This window comes from Crocuta crocuta, unplaced genomic scaffold, assembly GCF_008692635.1.
Source record: "Crocuta crocuta isolate KB4526 unplaced genomic scaffold, BGI_CrCroc_1.0 scaffold427, whole genome shotgun sequence".
NCBI classification, from domain to species: domain Eukaryota; kingdom Metazoa; phylum Chordata; class Mammalia; order Carnivora; family Hyaenidae; genus Crocuta; species Crocuta crocuta.
This window is the reverse complement of record NW_027533273.1, coordinates 1563657-1584808: the sequence shown is the minus strand read 5'-3', so window position 1 is coordinate 1584808 and position 21152 is coordinate 1563657. Positions and strand designations below refer to the sequence as shown.

The window sequence follows — 21152 nt, the reverse complement described above, 5'->3', positions numbered from 1 at the left end:
GGAGAGAGAGAGAGAGAGAGACAGCGTGAGCAGGGGAGGGTCACAGAAAGAGGGAGTCACAGACTGAAACAGGCTCCAGGCTCTGAACTGGCAGTCAGCACACAGCCCGACGCGGGGCTCGAACCCACGATCCGTGAGATCATAACCCAAGCGAAAGTCGGACGCTTAACCGACTAAGCCACCCAGGCGCCCCTCTTTTATTACTTTAAACTCTTATGCCATCATATTTCTTTATAAACCATCACTGTTTTTAGTGATTTTAAATTTAGTCTTAATTTTAATTTTACTTGTGAAGTGTGTTTATATAGACACACACACATATATATATATCCATAAATATGTGTCTACATATAAAGAGAACCCATGTTTACTGCAGCATTATTTATAACAGCCAAGATATGGAAGCAACCTAAAAATGTCCATCAAAAGATGAATGGATAAAGAAGATGTGGCATATACGTACAATGGAACATTACTCAGCCATAAAAGAGAATGAGACCTTGCCATTTGCAAAATATGGATGTACCTAGAGAATATTATGCTAAACAAATAAAGGCAAAAAAAGATGAGTATTATATGACTTCATTTATATGTAGAATCGAAAAGACATAACAAAAGAACAAGCAGACAAGAAGAAATAAATCCATAAATATATAGAACCAATAGTTGACAAAGGGGAAGAGTTCAGGGAATGGGCAAAATTGGTGAAATGGAATAAGAGATATAGGCTGCCAGTTATGGAATGAATAACTCAGGGGGATGAAAGGTACAGCACAGGGAATATAGTCAATGGTATTATTAGGGTTGTATGGTGACAGATGACAGCTACACCTGTGGTGAGCACACCATAACAGTTGTCAAATCACTATGCTGTACACATGAAATGTAGCAAGTGTCAACTACTTCAATAAAAATGAGAGAGAAAGAAATGGGTAGATAGCTAGGTACATGTAAACAAGAAAATCACCCCAAATGGATGATGATGGCTACTATTTATTGCTGGTTTCTTAGTGCTCACACTAAGTGTTGGCTCTCCTTAACCAACTGAGCCACCCAGGTGCCCCTAAGTGTTGGCTCCCCTAACCCACCCATAAGTCCTAAGAGTCCCTCATTAAAAATCTCTTAAATTGTACCATTTGAATATAACCCTATTCTTTCTCAAAACTGACTAATGAGGTAGTATAAGGAAAAAAGAGGGTTTTTCCTAAGTTATTTATTTATTTATTTTGAGAGGGAGAGTGAGAGAGCAGGGAAGGGGCAGAGAGAGAGAATCCCAAGCAGGCCCCGCTCTGGCAGCGAGGAGCCCAACTTGAGCTTGAACTCACAAACCATGATATCACGACCTAAACCAAAATCAAGAGTTGGACACTTAACCAACTTACCCATCCAGGCACCCCCTTTTTATATTAAATTTTTTTTATTTATTTTTTCTTTTTTTTTTTAAAAGAGAGAATGTAACCAGGGGAGGGACAGTGGGAGGGTGGGACAGAGGATCCAAAGGAGGCTCTGTGCTGACAGGCTGACAGCAGGAAGCCCAATGTGGGGCTAGAACTCATGAACCATGAGATCATGACCTAAGCTAAAGTCAGATACTTAACCAACTGAGCCATCCAGGTGCCCCCAGAAAAGAGAGTATTACCAAGTTCAGGGTACGTATATAAAAACCATGTGTATGATTAAGAATTTGTTAAGAACTATCATAAAAGCCATCTATGAGAAGCCCTCAGCTAACATCATCCTCAACAGGGAAAAACTGAGAGCTTTCCCCCTGAGATCAGGACATGACACGAATGTCCACTCTCACCAATGTTGTTTAACATAGTGCTAGAAGTCCTAGCATCAGCCATCAGACAACGAAAGGAAATAAAAGGCATCAGAATTGGCAAAGAAGAAGTCAAACTTCCACTTTTCACAGACGACATGATACTCTACATAGAAAACCCGACAGACTCCACCAGAAGCCTACTAGAGCTGATCTATTAATTCAGCAAAGTTGCAGGATACAAAATCAACGTACAGAAATCGGTTCCATTTTTATACACCAATAATGAAGCAACAGAAAGAGAAATCGAGAAACTGATCCCATTCACAATTGCACAAAAAACCATAAAATACAAAGGATTAAACCTAACCAAAGAAGTAAGAGATCTGTATGACGAAAACTATAGAAAACTTATGAAGGAAATGGAAGAAGACACAAAGAAATGGAAAAACATTCCATGCTCATGGATCAGTAGAATAAATATTGTTAAAATGTCATTACTACCCAAAGCAATCTATACCTTCAATGCAATCACAATCAATTTGCACCAGCTTTCTTCTCAAATTGAGAAAAAACTATCCTAAAATTTGTCTGGAACCACAAAAGACCCTGAATAGCCAAAGTAATATTGAAGAAGAAAACCAAAACGGGAGGCATCACCATCCCAGACTTTAGCTTCTACTACAAAGCTACATACATACATACATTCTACTACATACATCAAGACAGTATGGTATTGGCACAAAAACAGACACATAGACCAATGGAATAGAATAGAGAACTCAGATTTGGACCTAAAAATGTACAGCCAACTAATCTTTGACAAAGCAGGAAAAGAGTGTCCAATGGAAAAAAGACAGCCTCTTTAACAGATGGTGCTGGGAGAACTGGACAGCAACATGCAGAAGAATGAAACTAGATCATTTTCTCACACCATACACAAAAATAGACTCTAAATGGATGAAGGACCTGAATGTGAGACAGGAAACCATCAAAACCCTAGAGGAGAAAGCAGGAAACAACTTCCTTGACCTCAACCGCAACAATTTCTTACTTGACACATCCCCAAAGGCAATGGAATCAAGAGCAAAAATGAACTATTGGGACCTCATCAAGATTAAAAGCTTCTGCATGTCAAAGGAAGCAATCCATAAAACTAATAGGCAACCGACGGAATGGGAAAAGATAGTTGCAAATGACATATCAGATAAAGGGCTAGTGTCCAAAATCTTTAAGGAACTCACCAAACTCCACACCCAAAAAACAAACAACCCAGTGAAGAAATGGGCAGAAGACATGAACAGACACTTTTCTAAAGAGGATATCCAGATATCCAGATATCCAGACAGGCATATGAAACGATGCTCAGCATCCATCCTCATCAGGGAAATGCAAATCAAAACCACACTGAGATACCACCTTACGCTGGTCAGAGTGGCTAAAATCAACAAATCAGGAGAGTACAGATGCTGGCGAAGATGTGGAAAAACGGACACCCTCCAGCACTGTTGGTGGGAATGTAAACTGGTGCAGCCCCTCTGGAAAATCGTGTGGAGGTTCCTCAAAAAATTTACAGTAGAATTCCCCTATGACCCAGCAATAGCACTGCTAGGAATTTACCCAAGGGATACAGGATTGCCGATGCATACGGGCACAGATACCCCAATGTTCATAGCAGCACTCTCAACAATAGCCAAATCATGGAAAGAGCCTAAGTGTCCATCCACGGAAGAATGCATCAAGAAGATGTGGTTAATCTGTACAGTGGAATACTGCATGGCAGTGAGAAAGAATGAAATCTGGCCGTGTGTAGCAACGTGGATGGACATCGAGGGTGTCATGCTGAGCGAAATAAGTCAGGCAGAGAAGGACAAATACCATATGTTTGCATGTATAGGTAGATTAGGAGGAACTTAATGGAGGACCATGGGGGAGAAGAAGGGGAAAAATAGTTGGGGAGAGGGAGGGAGGCAAACCATGAGAGACTCTTGAATGCTGAGAACAAACTGAGGGCTGATGGGGGTGAGGGAGAGGGAAAGGGGGGTGATGGGCATGGAGGAGGGCACTTGTAGGGATGAGCACTGGGTGTTCTATGAAAACCAACTTGACAATAAACTATTTAAGAAAAAAAAATTTAAATAATAAAATTTTTTTTAAAAGCTTAGTAAAGAAAAAAAAAATCAACTGCCTTAGTAACTTTCAAGTAAACAGTATATAGTTAAGTATACTATAGTCATCACACTATACATTAGATTCTCGTAACTTATTTTTTTTTAACAATTTTATTTTTTAGTTTTTTTATTATGTTTTATTTATTTCTAGGAGAGAGAGAGAGAGAGACAGCGTGAGCAGGGGAGGGTCAGAGAGAGAGGGAGTCACAGACTGAAACAGGCTCCAGGCTCTGAGCCGGCAGCCAGCACAGAGACCGACGTGGGGCTCGAACCCACGAACCGCGAGATCATGACCTAAGTGAAAGTCGGACGCTTAACTGACTAAGCCACCCAGATGCCCCAGATTCTCATAACTTATTTATCTCCCAACTGAAAATTTGTATCCTTAAACCACCCTCTTCCAAGTTCCCCCACACACCAGACTCTGGCAATCAATAATTGGCTCTTTGTTTCTATGAATTCAGTGGTTTTACATTTCATGTATGAGTGAGAACATACAAGCATTAGTCTCTGACACATCATTTAGCATAATGCTGACAAAGTTCATCCATGTTGTCACAAATGATAGAATTGCCTTCTTTTTCTGGCTAATATTCCACTGTGAAAAAACATATTTATACAGACAAACATACACACAGATAAGCACATACCACATTTTCTTTACTCATTCACCCATAAATGAACACTTAGGTTGTTTCTATGCTTTGGCTACTGTGACTAACACTAAAATGAACATGAGGTGTTACAGATCTCTCTTCAGAGATTTTATTTTGATTTTATTTCCTTCAGACATACAGCCAGAAATGGGACTGCTGGACCACATGGCACAACTATTTTTATTTGCTGAGAAAACTCCATACTATTTTCCATAATGGCTTTACCAGTTTATATTCCCACCAACAGGGCACATGAATTCCCATTTCTCCACATCCACACCAGAATTTGTTATCTCTTATGTTTTAGATAATATCCTTTCTAGAAGTTATGAGCTGGTATCTCATTATGATTTTAATTTGCAACTCCCTGATGAGTAGTAATGTTGGACACATTTTCATGTACCTGGTGACTATTTATATGTCTTCCTTGGAAAAATGTCCATTCAGGTTCTTTGCTCATTTTTAAATTGCATTATTTGGGGTATTTTACTATTGAGCTACATATTTTGGATATTAAACCCTTAATGGATATAATGAATATATGGTTTGCAAATATTTTCTCCCATTTAATAGAACGCTTTTTCATTTTGTTGACTGTGTCTTTTGCTGTACATAAGCTTTTTATTTTGATGTACTGCCACTTATTTATTTTTGCTTTTTTTTTTTTAGCTTGTGCAAAACATATATGTATTGATGTATGTATGCATCAACAACTCTTTTCAACACAGCCAAGTCTTTCTCTAGATATCCTTATAGGCTCCTAGCTACCTGGGGAGAGGGCAAAACAGTGGCATTATTCTCAAAATCAAATTAATACTACCTAGTGGCGCCTGGGTGGCTCAGTCTGTTGAGTGTCAGACTTTGGCTCAGGTCATAATCTCTCATTTGTGGGTTCAAGCCCTGCATCGGGCTCTGTGCTGACAGATCAGAGCTTGGTGCCTGCTTTGGATTCTCTGTCTCCTTCTCTTCTGCCCCTTCCCTGCTCATGCTCTGTCTCTCAAAAAGTAAAAATGAAACATTAAAAAAAAATTTTAATTAATGTTACATAGAATAGCATGATTTTGTATTTCAAAAATCAGATTACTCAGACTGTATAAAATTATTAAGTATACTGTAAAACTTATTTCTTGATTTTTTATATCCATACTTCAAGGTTCATTCATACTTTCACCTAATTATCCTCATCTTAAGTTGAGATGATAAGCATGGTGATTTACACCCTAATATTAAAATAGTTTAACAAAGAATTTCCTCATGGCAAAACCACCAGGTGTTTCAATATATTTGTTCACTGATGCAAAAATTCAATCTACATTCAGCCAAACAAGAAGGACTGTAACACTACAAAAGCAGTATATCTAAATGGGTAAGAGAACAGAAAACTATTCAATTTTAGGAGAGAAAAGAAAACAATGAAAGCAATTAGGCTGTCATCAGTGATACCTTTAAAGAATACAAATTACTACAAAATCATCTCTTACACTTTTTTGCAAAAGCTTTAAATACCACAAAGTCTTCTCTTCCTCCATGCAGACAGATAATTAAAATGAATTGTTCTGCCAGGATTTTCAGAGGAAATGAAATACAGTTATTTCAGAACACTACTCATATAAAGAGTATTAACTAATGATAAAGGTAACAGAGACAAGCCTAATAATTCATTCATTAGGCTTCATTCACAGGCTTGTCTCATCTCATCAGATGTGAATAAGAAAATGACATATAGCAAACCCTTTTCTTGTTCATCTATATACTAAAAATTTCATATTTATTATGTCTGTCAATTATTTTTAACTATGTAAATCCACAGGTATACATAACGGGACATAAATATACGTATTTAAATAATCATGAAATACTTAGGATGGATCCAAAACTTCGCTTAGTGGAACACAGATTCAAAAATGTAACGCAAGTTTATTTATCGTGTTTGAAAACCAGACAAATAAGATACTGGGTTACCAAAAATATTAAACATTAAAAACAAGAACAATAACAACAATTGAAATGGTCTATCTAGAAAGAACACTTGGCTACACATCTCAGGAAAACAAAACCAAACAGCAGGGCATATTTACAAAGTGAGGGGGATACTTGCATTGCAATCAAGAATCTTTTCTTTGTATCAGCACAAGAGGATAGAGTGGTGACCAGAATATCCTTGGGTTCAGCCTGGCTATAACAAGAAGCAAAGAAGGCAAGGCCTTCAGTGAAAAATACCAGATAAGGGGGAAGCAGTGTAAGGGTAGGAGTGACAGATTTTGCAACATTAGCTACTCTGCTGTGTTGATTTCTTTTGGCTCAAGGAATATAATGAAAGAAATAAATACATATAAAAATAGTGTCAAAGAGAAGAGTTGTGTTAGTCTCAAACATTATTCTAGCCCTCTCTCAGGTGATCTTTTGCAAACAGGGTCAGGAAAAAATGTTCTTCAATGAATAAAGAGCAGTAACTTTAGAAAAAAAATCATTTCTATGAATATAAAATGGGGAAAAAAGGAAAATCAAATGGAAAAACACATAAGAAAAAAGTACCTATGAAGCAGATGAAAATCAGAGTCAAACGTTTTGCCACAAATTTAAAAATATTTTTTTAATGTTTTATTTATTTCTGAGAGAGAGAGAGAGGCATCATGAGGAAGAGAGGGGCAGAGAGAGAGAGACACACAGAATCAGAATCAGGCTCCAGGCTCTGAGCTAGCTGTCAGCACGGAGCCCGATGCGGGGCTTGAACTCATGAACTGGGAGATCATGACCTGAGCCAAAGTCAGATGCTCAACTGACTGAGCCACCCAGGCGCCCCACATTTTGCCACAAATTTAAACTTAAAGAAGCAATCACCTTTAAAACACAAGAAACATAGGGGATCCTGGGTGGCTCAGTAGGTTAAGCATCAGACTTTGGCCCAGGTCATGATCTCCCAGTTCATGGGTTCGAGCCCCGCATCGGGCTCCGTGCTGACAGCTAGCTCAGAGCCTGGAGCCTGCCTCGGATTCTGTGTCTCCCTCTCTCTCTGCCCTTCCTCAGCTTGCACTCTGTCTCTCCCTCTCTCTCAAAAATAAATCAACATTTAAAAATTAAAAAAAACAAAACAAAACACAAGAAAGACAAAGCAGAGGTACAGGATTCAGGGAAGCTAAGATAAGAAACATGAAGAACTTAAATGTGACCTGAAGGTCAGAGAAGTAAAAGAAAAATAAACAACACTGAAATGAAGACCAAATGGAAGCAGGAGAGAACAGGTACTGATAAATAAATGTGTATTAAATACATATGAAAGTACACATAAAACAGGATTGAAATGACATTTTCAAAGAGAATAAAGAAACTAAAGGAGCTTTAGAGAAAAAATAAGAAAGAAAAGGACAAAAATACAAATGACAGAGATGACATGTAAAGACAAATCAACGTAGGCATACTTGCTGTCTTTAAAGAAGAATATAAAAGAACTAAAAACCCATTCTCAATATAATTCAAGAGAAGTGTCCAGAAATTAAAAAATATATACAAACTACAGATCAAAATAATACAGCGCAACAAGGAAAGACATGTAAGCGTCAACACCGAGATGCACACTAGTACTAGACTGCCAAAGTAAGTAGTGAGGGGAAAAAAAAAATCAACCATCTCTAAGGAAGAAAAAAACCAGGCAGTCCTCAGGTTTAACTACAACAAATAGTACAGCAATAAGTACATCAGCCAGAAATGAAACTGAGACTGAGAAATTTCTTACTTAATTTGTCATTTAGTATAAACTCAGTGAAAAGTCATATTTTAAATGCAAGAACCTGGGTTAACTGACTTCCTATTAGCCTATTAACTTTGAGAAGATTATCCCAACCAAAGAACACTGCAGAAACAAAAAGGACCAGAGAGAAACAATGGAACCACTTAGCTGTTTAAATAATCTGGGTACAGAAAAAGAACATAACAGTTACAGACAGTGACAACACAGAAATTACATTACCTAACAAGAAGTAAACAGGAGAAAAAAGACAAAGATCATTTAAAGTTGGCAAAAATATATAAGTATTTTATAGAACAAATTGTAAGTACTTTGATAAGTACAAAGGTGAATAACAAGAAGAATAATTTAACCAACTAATATCATGTGCTAGGAAAGAGGGACAGGAAAGCATAAAAGAAGGGTAAACCAATATATCACTATACACAATGGGAAATAAGAAAACACTGGCTAATAAAATAGAGAATCAACTATATTACTCAAAGCTATAGTTATAAAGATTACCAATGGATTCAAGCTTGAAACCTTTCAAATTACTAAAAGTATATACTAAACATGAAAAAAAAAAACTTTGATGCTACTATAGTAATATATTTAGTGGATCATATAGTGATTATATAGTAACAGATTTTGAGAAAAAAAATAACAAATGCTATGATGACAGAATTAAGACCAAATACAGCTCTAATGTCAATGAATAAAAGTGAGCTTGATACTACTTAAAAGCAAAGACAAACTGAATCACAAAGTGAAATCCTGGAACATAAAAACTCATCTGAAAGAAGTGTCTCAATGTTGAAAAATAGAAAGATGGTGAAAGGTGTGCAAGGAAAATAAGGTCAGAAAGAAATTGTGGGAAATTAATTACACAAAATTAAATTCAGAATAGAACAGAATTAAGTAATTTTATAATAAGAGTATTTTACAATGATAACAAGTATAATCTCTAATGAATGAAGACTTAACAGTAAGATTTCTCCTCAGTGCTACAGTGAGTGGTTTAGAAAGTCACATATCCTTCCCTTTGCAAACACCTAGAAATGCTAAATTAGATAAATTACTGTCTTTTAAAATGCAGAGCTGACCTGAAGTTAAAAAAAAAAAAAAATCTACAAGGGCCAGAAACAAAAAAAGAAAATCAAAACCAGAGTGATAGGTGAGTGATAAAGCTACAGGCAACAAGGAAGGTGTCTGAAAACACCGCCAACAGGGAACCTTAAAACTTAACAGCCAAGTACAGCAGTGGTAATAGGGCCTTAGCTCTACACAAACTATACAGTGGAAATGAGGCTCCTAAACAAAACCTGAGCGTAAGAAAGCTACAGCCAGGGGCACCTGGGTGGCTCAGTCGGTTAAGCTGACAGCTTGGGGCCCGAAGCCTGCTTCAGATCCTGCGTCTCCCTCTCTCTCTGCCCTTCCCCCGCTGGCTCTCGGTCTCTCAAAATAAAATAAAGACATTAAATTAAAAGAAAAGAAAAGAAAGCTACAGCCAAAGTAAGGTGGGAAAGAAGGGACAATTAAAAAAAATAACAACAACATACATGGCAAAAACAAACAAACAAAAACCCCAAAAACTTGAAAATAGATTTATATATTTCTGGTCAAGTGCTTTTTCACAAGGGCACCAAGGTAATATATGGGAGAGAAGGGTCTGTTTTAAAATAGTACCAAAATAAATGGATATGAGTATGAAATAAATCTGAACCTAGAACTATTATGTCACCTCATAGACAAAAATTAGCAAGAGGAATTATAGCAAAATATAAAAGCTAAAACTAGAAAGCTTCCAATTCAAAGCATAAGAACCATATTTGTGATCTTAGGGTAGGAAAGACCTGTTTATGATAATAAAAAAGCATTAACTATGTAAGAAAAACTTGAAAATCAGGAACTATGATAAAAATTTCTTTTCATCAAAGAATACTATAAAGAATATTAAAAAGCAAACCACAGACTGGGAGCAAATATTACAATACATATAATTGGTAAAGGTCCACTATACAAAATAAAAGAACTCCTTCAAATCAGTAATAAAAAGACAAACAGTAACTCAAATATATGCAAAATATTAATATATGTTGAAATATGCCAAAATTATTAGTCATTAGGAAAACACAAATTAAAAAATAATGAAGTACCACCTGAAGATCCACTCATTTTGAACAGCTAAAATGAAAAAGGCTGACAATACCAAATGCAGAGAAAGACATGGAGCACCTAGAATTCTTATATTGCTAATGAAATGGGAAAAAGTTGAGATTTTGACAAAGTAAAACAGATACCTACTCTAAAAAATAGCAAGAGAATTGAAAACATGTTCACAAAAGGACTTGTCCATTAATGTTAATACCATCCTCATTCCTAAAGACTCCCAAACTGGAACCAACCCAAATGTCCATCAGTAAGTGAATAAACAAAATAAATGTCTAATATTCAGAGATCAAAACAATATATATGAATCTCAAAAACATGTTGAGCAAGAGAAGTCAGGCAGAGACACATATAACCTGCATGCTTCAATTTGTAACAAGTTCCAGGACAGACAAAAGTTAGGCTAGAGTACAGTAAAGGATTATAATCCACTGAATACTATAGGAATCCATGAGTCCATCCTGAGAATAGATGAATGAGTAGATGTATCGATAGCCAGAGAAAGAGAGAGGGAGATTGGTGGAGCAGAAAGGAGGGCTCTTCCTTACAGTAGAATCCTAATTAATACATCACCATTTCACAACTATCAAGGCAAAAATTATTTTGGCCAAGAATATGTATGGAAGCTAAATCCAAGAGAGAAAACTGGAAAGAGGAATCATATTTACATGGTCTGAACATCTCATGTCAGTTGTTTGTTAAACAGGCAACAATTCTGAGAGGGAAAAATAGTAACTAGTTGGTAGTGATAGAGTACTGTAGTGACAACACTGCGTAGCAATCAAAATTAATACTACCAGTGAGGGGCTGACAGATACTGCATGCCTTCAAAAGCAATAACCTGAGAAGGAAAGGATTTCGATCTCCTCTCCCTTATATACTAATCCAGAATGGACTACACAGTCCAAATCCGATTGTGAGAAAATGTTTCAAAAACTGAGATATATTCTGTAAAGTAAGTTGGCCTGTATTCTTAAAAAAAAAAAAAATGCCAGTTTCATGAAAATCTGAGAAAATGTTCTACATTAAAGGAAAGAAAGAGATACCACTAAATGCAATAAGTGATCCTAGACTGGATCTTTTACTAAATGAAATAAATTGCTATAAAGGATTGAAAATTGACAACATAAATGGAGATTAAAGATTATATACCTTAAACTCAATGACTATACTATGGCTATGTTAGAGAATATTTTTGTTCTTAAAATACAAATTATTCTTTTTAAAATTTTTAAATTATATTTTAAAAAAATGTTTATTTGTTCTTGAGAGAGACAAACACAGAGCACGTACATGGGAGGGGCAGAGTAGAGGGAGACACAAAATTTGAAGCAGGCTGCAAGCTGTCAGCACAGGGTCCAATGTGGGACTCGAACTCACAAACTGTGAGATCATGACCTGAGCCAAAGTCAGACACTTAACCGACTGAGTCACAGTCAGACACTTAAAAATTATCTTTTTAAAAATTTATTTATTTATTTAAGAAACACAGAGAGAGTATGAGCAGGGGAGGGGCAGAGAGAGAGGCAGAGGAGAATCCCAAGCAGGTTCTGCACTGTAAGCATGAAGCCTAACACAGGGCTCAAATTCACATACCATGAGATCATGACCTGAGCTGAAATCAAGTCAGATGCTTAACTGACTAAGTCACCTGGGCACACCAAAATATTTATTTATTCTCAAATACTGTAGGTTAAAGGAGTAAGACACATGCAACCTAAACTCAAATGCCTTTGAAAAACATAAATAATATGTGTGCACATATATGTGTGTGGGTTTGTGTGTACGTGCAAATGTGTAGAAAGAAGAATAATAAAATAATAAAGAAAAAGTGGTAAAATGCTAGAGATTAGTAAATCTAGGTAAAAGGTATATGAAAGTTATTTCTAGGGGCGCCTGGGTGGCTCAGTTGCTTGAGCGTCCGACTTCAGCTCAGGTCATGATCTCACAGTTCGTGGGTTAGAGCCCCATGGTGGGCTCTATGCTGACAGCTCAGAGCCTGGAGCCGGCTTCGGATTCTGTGTGTCCCTCTCTCTCTGCCCCTCCCCTGCTCATGATCTGTTTGTCTCTCAAAAATAAATGTTAAAAATAAATTAAGGGGCGCCTGGGTGGCTTAGTCGGTTAAGCGTCCGACTTTCGCTTAGGTCATGATCTCGTGGTTCGTGGGTTGAGCCCCGCGTCGGGCTCTGTGCTGACTGCCAGCTCAGAGCCTGGAGCCAATTTCAGAGTCTGTGTCTCCCCCTCTCTCTCTGACCCTCCTCTGCTCACGCTGTCTCTCTCTCTCTCTCCTAGAAATAAATAAAAAAAATAAAAAAAAAAGTTATTTCTATACTTTTTCTCCAAGTTTAAAGAATTTCAAAGTAAAAAGTTAAAAAACACAGAGCATCAAATAACCAAAAAAATATATTCTGGTGACAAAAGTCAGACAACCACAAAAATATATTCTGGTGACAAAAGTCAGACAACTGGTTGCCTATGAGGTTGATTAAAAAAAAAAAAAAGAGGCCTATTCTGGGTGACAGAAGTGTTCTATATATTGACAGAGGTATTCAAAACACAGGGGTGGACATCTATCAGAATCCACTGAAATGTACACCTACAACCTGTGCATTTTATTAAATTTAATTATATCTCAATTTTCTGAAGCCAGTATAGAAACTTAATGCTTGGTATGAGACAACAATTAACCATCAAGATACATAATCACAAGCCTACCTGAAGATGAAATTGAGGTTTTGAATTTATACTGCCTCTGAGATGTGGGAAACTGTAAACCAAGAGTTTAATTTTTTAAATACTCCCTAAAAATTTTTATCTATTATTTAGGTCTCTCTCAAGATAAGGAGATTAAGATTACCTAATTATAAAAACAAAAAATTTAAAAATCAACAAATATGCTGGGAAACAGACCATCATGAAGAACAAGAAAAGCAAAATCAGCCTCCAAAGGATGTCAGATATGTTAAATAAGTATGTTCTCAATATTTACAGAAAGAAGAGATGGAATTAAAACATGGCAAGAAACAAGATATTACCAACATCACCAGCAGACAGAAATTAGATATCCTAGGGCTTAAAAATACACTATCTGACAGCAAGAACAGAAAACAAAATGTTCCTATTCTCCAATTTCAAGACAGGAAAAGGACTGAATGTTCTTTGACATTTGTCAGCTAACCCCTCAAGTATATTCTGTTATTAAACAATCACTTAAACACTCCTGCTTTGTAAAGACTACAAACTTCCCCAAAGTCTGATTCAAAACCAACTCTTTGCTTTGTTTGCCATCTTTAAGGAGCATAGTTCTCCCTTGCTTACCAAGTAGTAAATTCAGCTTTTTTGTTTCAGCCATATTGAATGATTTTTGCTTTCAAGTATTTTGAGTGATGGTCTTTTTCTTTAAAGAATCCAATAAATTAATTTAATAGCAAAAGATGAGATTAGTAAACAAAGTATGGGTAAACAACAAAAACCCAACTAAAGCACAGAAATTTTTAAAAAATAAGAAAATACAAAAAAGGAGATAAGCATTATATAGGACACAGAGAAAAAGTCTAATATAAGTATAACTGGAGCCCAAGAAGGACAAAGAATGGGGCAAAAATAAATTTGAAGAGATTGAGATTTTTCCTATAGCAAATAAATGACATCAACTCACAGATGAAGTTTAAATGGAAACCTAGGGATATCTTACATAGCAAAACTTTTCGATGACCTAACAAAGAGAAAATCTTCAAAACAGCCAGAGAGGGGAAATGACATTGGATAGCAACATCAAAACTACTAAATACCTAGGAATAAGTGTAGTGATATATGAGAAAGAATTATATATAAAAAATATAAAATCTTATTGAAAAAATTAAGGGGAAGAATAATTGAGATGAGAATAATGAAGGGCAATTAAATAAATGGAAGAATACTACACAATAATGGATTAAAATACCCCATCCTATAAAAGATATCAATTCTCCCCCAAACTGATCAACAGATGCAAAACAATCCCATTTACAACCCCAACAACATGTTTTGGTGAAAAGTAATAAATTATTTCTTTTTTTATTTTAAGTTTATTTATTTAATTTGAGAGAGAGCGCATGTGAGCATGAGTGGGTAGGGACAGAAAGAGAGGGAGAATGTTAAAAATCCCAAGCAGGATCTGTGCTGAGAGCCCTGATGTAGGGGTTGATCTTGTGAACCATGAGATCATGACCTGAGCAGAAACCAAGTGTCTGACACTTAACCAACTGAGTCACCCAGGTGCCCCTGATTTCTACAACTTATAGGCAATACAAAGAATCAACAATAGCTGAGGCAACTTGAAAAGAATAACAAAGCTGTAAGACTCATGCTATCTTAGACCAAATATTTATGATTAAGTTACAGTAATTAAAATTGGCAATCAGATAAACAAAACAAAGAATATACATCTGTACTGTCCCATACAGTAGCCACTAGATATGTGGCTATTTAAATTTAAATTAATTAAAATTAGTTAAGAATATGAAATTCAATCCTTAGTTACACTAGCCATATTTCAAGAACTCAGTAGTCACATGTGGCTAATAACTACTAAATTAAATAGCACATATAACGAACATTTGCATAATGGGAGAAAGTTCAATTAGACAGAACTTATCTAAAAAGATCCACATAAAGTTATAATTTATGACAAAAGTCTAATATAGCAAGGGAAAGTAAGTCTTTCCAATAAATTGTGATGGATCAATCATTTAAATACAAAACTAAATAATAAAGAAATAATCAACTCTGATCCCTACCTGATACCACACACAAAAAAGTCAATTCTAAGTGGAATGGAGAACTGGATGCAAAAAAAATGAAACAATAAAATTTTTAGAAGACATAGAAAATTAACTTCACAACCTTGTAGTAGACAAAGGTTTGTAAAACAAGATGTAAAATACAATACTGATAATGAGTATTTAAGATGACATTAAAACTGTGAACTTGTGCTTAACAAAAGATATCAATAAGAAAGAGAAAAGGCAAACCATAGCCTCAGAAAATTTATTTGCAACATATATATCTGACAAAAGACTTCCAGAAAATGCTAAGAAATAGGCAAACAGCCCAGAGGAAAAATGGAAAACACCTGAACAGACACTTTTAAAAAAAAGGACAACCAAACGGCTAATAAGCATATGAAAAGGTGTTAAGTTTCATTTGTTATCAGAAAAGTATAAATGAAAACAGAAATGGATAGCACTATGCACTTGCTCACATACCTACAATGAAATTAAAGATACACAATAAAAAGTGTTGGTGAGGACATAAAACAACTGAGACTTTTACATATTATCGATGTAAGTAAAAATCGGTACACTTTGAAAAATGTCTGGCTGAGTTATAAGCTGAATTATGCTCCCCACAAAATTCACATGTTAAAGTCCTAACACCCAGTGCCTCAATATGTGACCTGATTTGGAAATACAGTCACTGTAGATGTGATTAGTTAAAATCAGATCATTAGCATGGTCCTTAGTCCAGTATGACTCATGTCCTTAAAGAAAGGGAATAGACACCAATAGGGAGAGGATGACATGAAAAGAAGACAATCATCTACAAAACAAGAAGAGAGACCTGGAACAGAACCTTCCCTCACAACCCTAAAAGGGAATCGACTCTTTTACCACCTTGATTCTGGACTTCCAGATTACAGAAATGTGAGACAATAAATTCTGTTGTTTAAGACACCCAGTTGTGGTATTTCATTATGACAGCCCTGGAAAACTGACAGGGACGGTTTTTTACTTGTCATATACACAAATGCTTTAACCAAACAATTATACTTCCTTATATACAGATGACAGAAATATGTGTGTGTATATATGTATTTACCAAAAGATTTCTATCCGAATGTTCATAGCATTATTATTTGTAAGAGCCTCAAACCAGTAACAATTCAAATATTTATCAACAGTGAATGAATAAAAAAATTACGGTGTATTTACTTATGGCAACATGAATGAACCAACAACCATATGCAACAATAAGGAACAATGTCACAATGATGTTGAGTGAAAGAAGCCAAGCACAAAAGAGCATATACAGATGATTACTATGATACAGCTGAACATATTAAACATAATCTGTGGTTTGAGAAGTCAGGATAAGTGGTTACCTTTGGAGAGGAGGGAGGCAGTAGTGATTGGGAAGGGGCAGGAGAAAGGTTTCTGGGATGCAGGTAATATACTATTTCTTGCTTTTTGTGATGGCAATACTGTAAAAATTCTTCAAGCTGTATACTTACAATCTGTATATTTTGTCCCACATATTTTCTACATCATTTCAACAAATTCTTTAAAAACTGAAAAGGTGATAGGGTGCCTGGGTGGCTCAGACGGTTAAGTATCTGATTTTGGCTCAGGTCATGATCTCACCTCTAGTGAGTTTGAGCCCCACGTCGGGCTCGGTGCTGACAGCTCAGAGCCTGGAGCCTGCTTCAAATTCTGTGTCTCCCTCTCTGATCCTCCCTCGCTTGTACTATGTCTTTCTCTCTCTTAAAAATAAATAAATGTTAAAAAAAATATATTTAAAAACTGAACAGATGATAGAGGAGAACACAGACAGCAACCTCTTTGACCTTGGCTGGAGCAACTTCTTACTAGACACATTACTAAAGGTAAGGGAAACAAAAGCAAACATTAACTATTGGTGCTTCATCAAGATAAAAAGTTTCTGCACAGTGAAGGAAACAAAACTAAAAGGTAGATTATAGAATGGGAGAGATATTTGCAAATGAAGTATCTTAATAAAGTGTTAGTATCCAAAATATAGACTTTGGAACTTATAAACCTTAACACCCAAAAAACAAATAACCCAAGTAAGAAATGGGCAGAAGACCCAAACAGACTCTTATCCAAAGAAGACATCCAGGGGCACCTGAGTAGCTCAGTCGGTTAAGTGCCCAACTTCAGCTCAGGTCATGATCTTACAGTTCGTGGGTTCGAGCCCCCTGTGCTGACAGCTAGCTCAGAGCCTGGAGCCTGTTTCAGATTCTGTCACTCTCTCTCTCTCTGACCCTCCCCTGCTCACACACTCTCTCTCTCTCAGAAATAAAAAACATTAAAAATAATTTAAAAAAAAATCCAGATGGCTAATGTACATATGGAAAGATGCTCAATCATCACTCATCATCAGGGACAAACCAAAACCATGATGAGACACCACCTCACACCTGTCAGAAGAGCTAAAATTAACACAAGAAACAACAGGTGTTGGCAAGGCTGTGGAGAAAGGGGAACCCTCTGGTACTGCTGGTGGGAACGTAAACTGGCACTGTAACTTTGGAGAACAGTGTGGAGATTCCTCAGAAAACTAAAAATAGAACTATTCTTCGATCCAGTAATTGCATTATTAGGTGTTTACCCAAAGGATACAAAACTACAGATTCATAAAGGTACATGCACCTCAATGTTTATAGCAGCAGTATCAACAATTGTCAAATATGGAGAGAGCCCAAATGTCCATCAACTAATGAATACACAAAAAATGTGGTATGTATATCTATGCGTGCATGTGCGCATGTGTGTATACGAACACACGCACACACGCGTACACACTAGAACATTACTTAGCCATCAAAAAGAATGAAATCTTGTCATGTACAATGACATGGATGGAGCTAAGATGTATGATGCTAAATGAAATAAGCCAAACAGAGAAAGACAAATACTATATGATTTCACTTGTAAGTGGAATTTAAAAAATAAAACAATGGAATAAATGGGAAAGAGGGAAGAGAAGAGAGGGAAACAAACCACAAGAGACTCTTAACAATAGAGAATAAACAGCATTAAGGAATCTACTCCTGAAATCATTGTTGCCTATATGCTAACTTGGATGTAATTTTTAAAAAATTAATTAAATAAATTTTTTAAAATAATCTTTTTTTAATGTTTTATTTACTTCTAGGAGAGAGAGAAAGAGAGAGAGAGAGAGAGACAGTGTGAGCAGGGGAGGGTCAGAGAGAGAGGGAGTCAAGACTGAAACAGGGTCCAGGCTCTGAGCTGGCAGTCAGCACAGAGCCCGACGTGGGGTCCGAACCCACGAACCACGAGATCATGACCTAAGTGAAAGTCGGACGCTTAACCGACTAAGCCACCCAGGTGCCCCTAAATAAATTTTTTTTTAAAAATAGAGAATGAACAAAAGGTTGATGGAGGGAGGGGGGTAGGAAATGAGCTAGATGGATGATGGGTATTAAACAGGGCACTTGTGAGGAATACTTGATGTTACATGTAGTGATGAATCACTGAATTTTATCCTGAAACCAATATTGTACTGTATGTTAAATAACTAAAATTTAAGTAATAAGATATAAGATAAAAATAAAAACTAAAATTAAAAATAAAAACTGAACACGTACATTAAACAGAGTAGAATAACTGAATCATGATCTCTTATTAATAAAAAGATCTTTAAAAGCAGCCATCATGTAGCACAGATAGACACAAAATATATGAGATGTTAATGGAAAAATAGGATAGAATGAAAAGGTTGAGTTTAAGTCCAATAGACATTACAGAAAAAGAAAATAAACAGAACGGGTGAGAATCAATATTTAAAGAAATAACAGCTGAGAATTTTCCAGAATCAACATGACACAAATCCCGGATTAAAAATGCACAATAATCTCAGAGAGGAGATATAAAAAGAAAACCAGAATGAATAAATTAGAGTGAAACTGCAGAACTCCAAAGATGAAGAGAGAATCCTAAAATTAGAAATAGGAAAAGATCGGATCTAATCAGAAAAGACAGTTCATCTAAAAAGGAATGAAAATTAGACTGATTCTTTTTTTTTTTTTTTTAATTATCAAACTGACAGAAAAGCCAAAAAGAACACTACAGTGAACACTCTTGTACCACTCACCAGATTCAGTGTTAACATTTTGGCTGACTCAGAGTCTCTCTAAACATACATATGTCCTTTCCTTTTGGGAAAATGTAGAAAGTAGGCTGGTCTCAGGATTCTACATCCCAAATTCCTTACCATGCATTTTCCAAGAACAAGAACATTCTGTTCAACTACATCATTACCTCATCCACGATAATAGACATTAATTCAATAACATCACTCTAATAGAGACAGATCAATTTTTCCTATTTATCTTAAATATGTCCTCTTAAATATGTCCTTATTTTACTTATCCAGGATCTGATCAAGATTTATGTATTACTGGGGAACATGGGTGGCTCAGTGACTCCGACTTCAGCTGACGTCATGATCTTGCAGTTCATGGGTTTGAGCCCTGCGTCCAGCTCTGTGCTGACAGCTCAGAGCCTGGAGTCTGCCTCAGATTGTGTGTCTCCCTCTTTCTCTGCCCCTCCCCTGCTCAGGCTCTGTTTCTTTCTCTCTCTCTCTCAAAAATGAATAAATGTTAAAAAAATATTTTTTCAACATTTATAGATTACTTTCAGATTTAAAACATCTTAGGTCTCTCTCAACTTAGGACATTCTCATCACTTCCCTTGGTTTTATCATGCTATTGTATCAGTTGAAAAGTTCAGGTCAATTGTCCAAAAAAAAAAAATCTCACATTCTGAACTGGTTTCACTGTTTCCTCACCATTAAAGAACCAGTAATTTGCAGGAAGAACACCAGTTAGGAATGTTGTATAATTCCTATGCAGCACATTATGCCTTTAGCTACACTGCTATTGGCTATATTAAAGGATCTTTTTGTAGTTTTTCTCTTTGTAATCAATAAGTCACCTGTAAAGTAAATTTTTGACACTCAAGAGCACACTTTTTAATGGCAACTAAGGTGGCACGTGGGTGACTCAATCAGTTAAGCATCTGATTTCGGCTCAGGTCATGATCTCATAGTTGGTGGGTTCGAGCCCCGCGTCGGGCTCTGTGCTGACAGCCAGCTGAGAGCCTGGAGCCTGTTTCAGTCTGTGACTCCCTCTCTCTCTGACCCTTCCCTGCTCAGGCTGTTTCTGTCTGTCTGTCTCTCTCTCTCTCTCTCAAAAATAAGTAAAGCATCAAAAAAAATTAATGGCAACTATGAAAGACATTAAGTCAATACAATACAACCTTCAAAGTGTTAAGAAAAAAAAATGGCTATTAAAGTAGAGCTTTAGGAGAGCCCGGGTGGCTTAGTTAGTTAAGTGTCCGACTTTTAATTTCGGCTCAGATATTGATCTCAGAGTTGGTGAGATGAAGCCCCATGTTGGGCTCTGCACTAACAGTGCAGTGCCTGCTTGAGATTTCTCTCTGCCCCTCCTCCGTGCACACACACATGCTCTCTCTCTCAAAATAAATAAACTTTAAAAAATAATAGAGCTGTATTGTAAACTTAAGTATCATTCAAGAATGAAGGCAAAATACAATATACCCTAAAATTATTATTTCAAGATACAATAAAAAAAATGGAAATACTATGTATATACAAAAAGAATGATTTGCACAGATCTTTGTTTTTTTATATATAAACTTGCCAGAACTTTATTTTCAGTTTGTCTTGAAAAAAGTACTTTACCTGCCATCTCTTCTGAGGGCAAAAGCAATCCCATCTTTCTGGAAAGGAAGCAGCTTTGCTCTTAGTTTGTCTGGCAAAAATTCCAATTGTTTATAAGACTCATTTGTCAAACAAGAATTCTGAGGTGTAACAGACTTCTTTATTTTCTGAACTCTAGGCAC

The 21152-nt window shown here is 36.2% G+C and overlaps 1 protein-coding gene across 1 annotated transcript in view; it reads right to left on the bottom strand.

Annotated features, from left to right (window-relative positions):
- The window catches only part of ZRANB3 (zinc finger RANBP2-type containing 3), a 257774-nt gene extending 236699 nt beyond the window's left edge, over positions 1-21075 (bottom strand). The window contains exon 1 of the mRNA XM_077747849.1: positions 20992-21075. The gene's annotated coding sequence lies outside the window, so the exon portion shown is untranslated. The remainder of the gene's footprint in view (positions 1-20991) is intronic.
- Between the last annotated feature and the right edge of the window lie 77 nt (positions 21076-21152).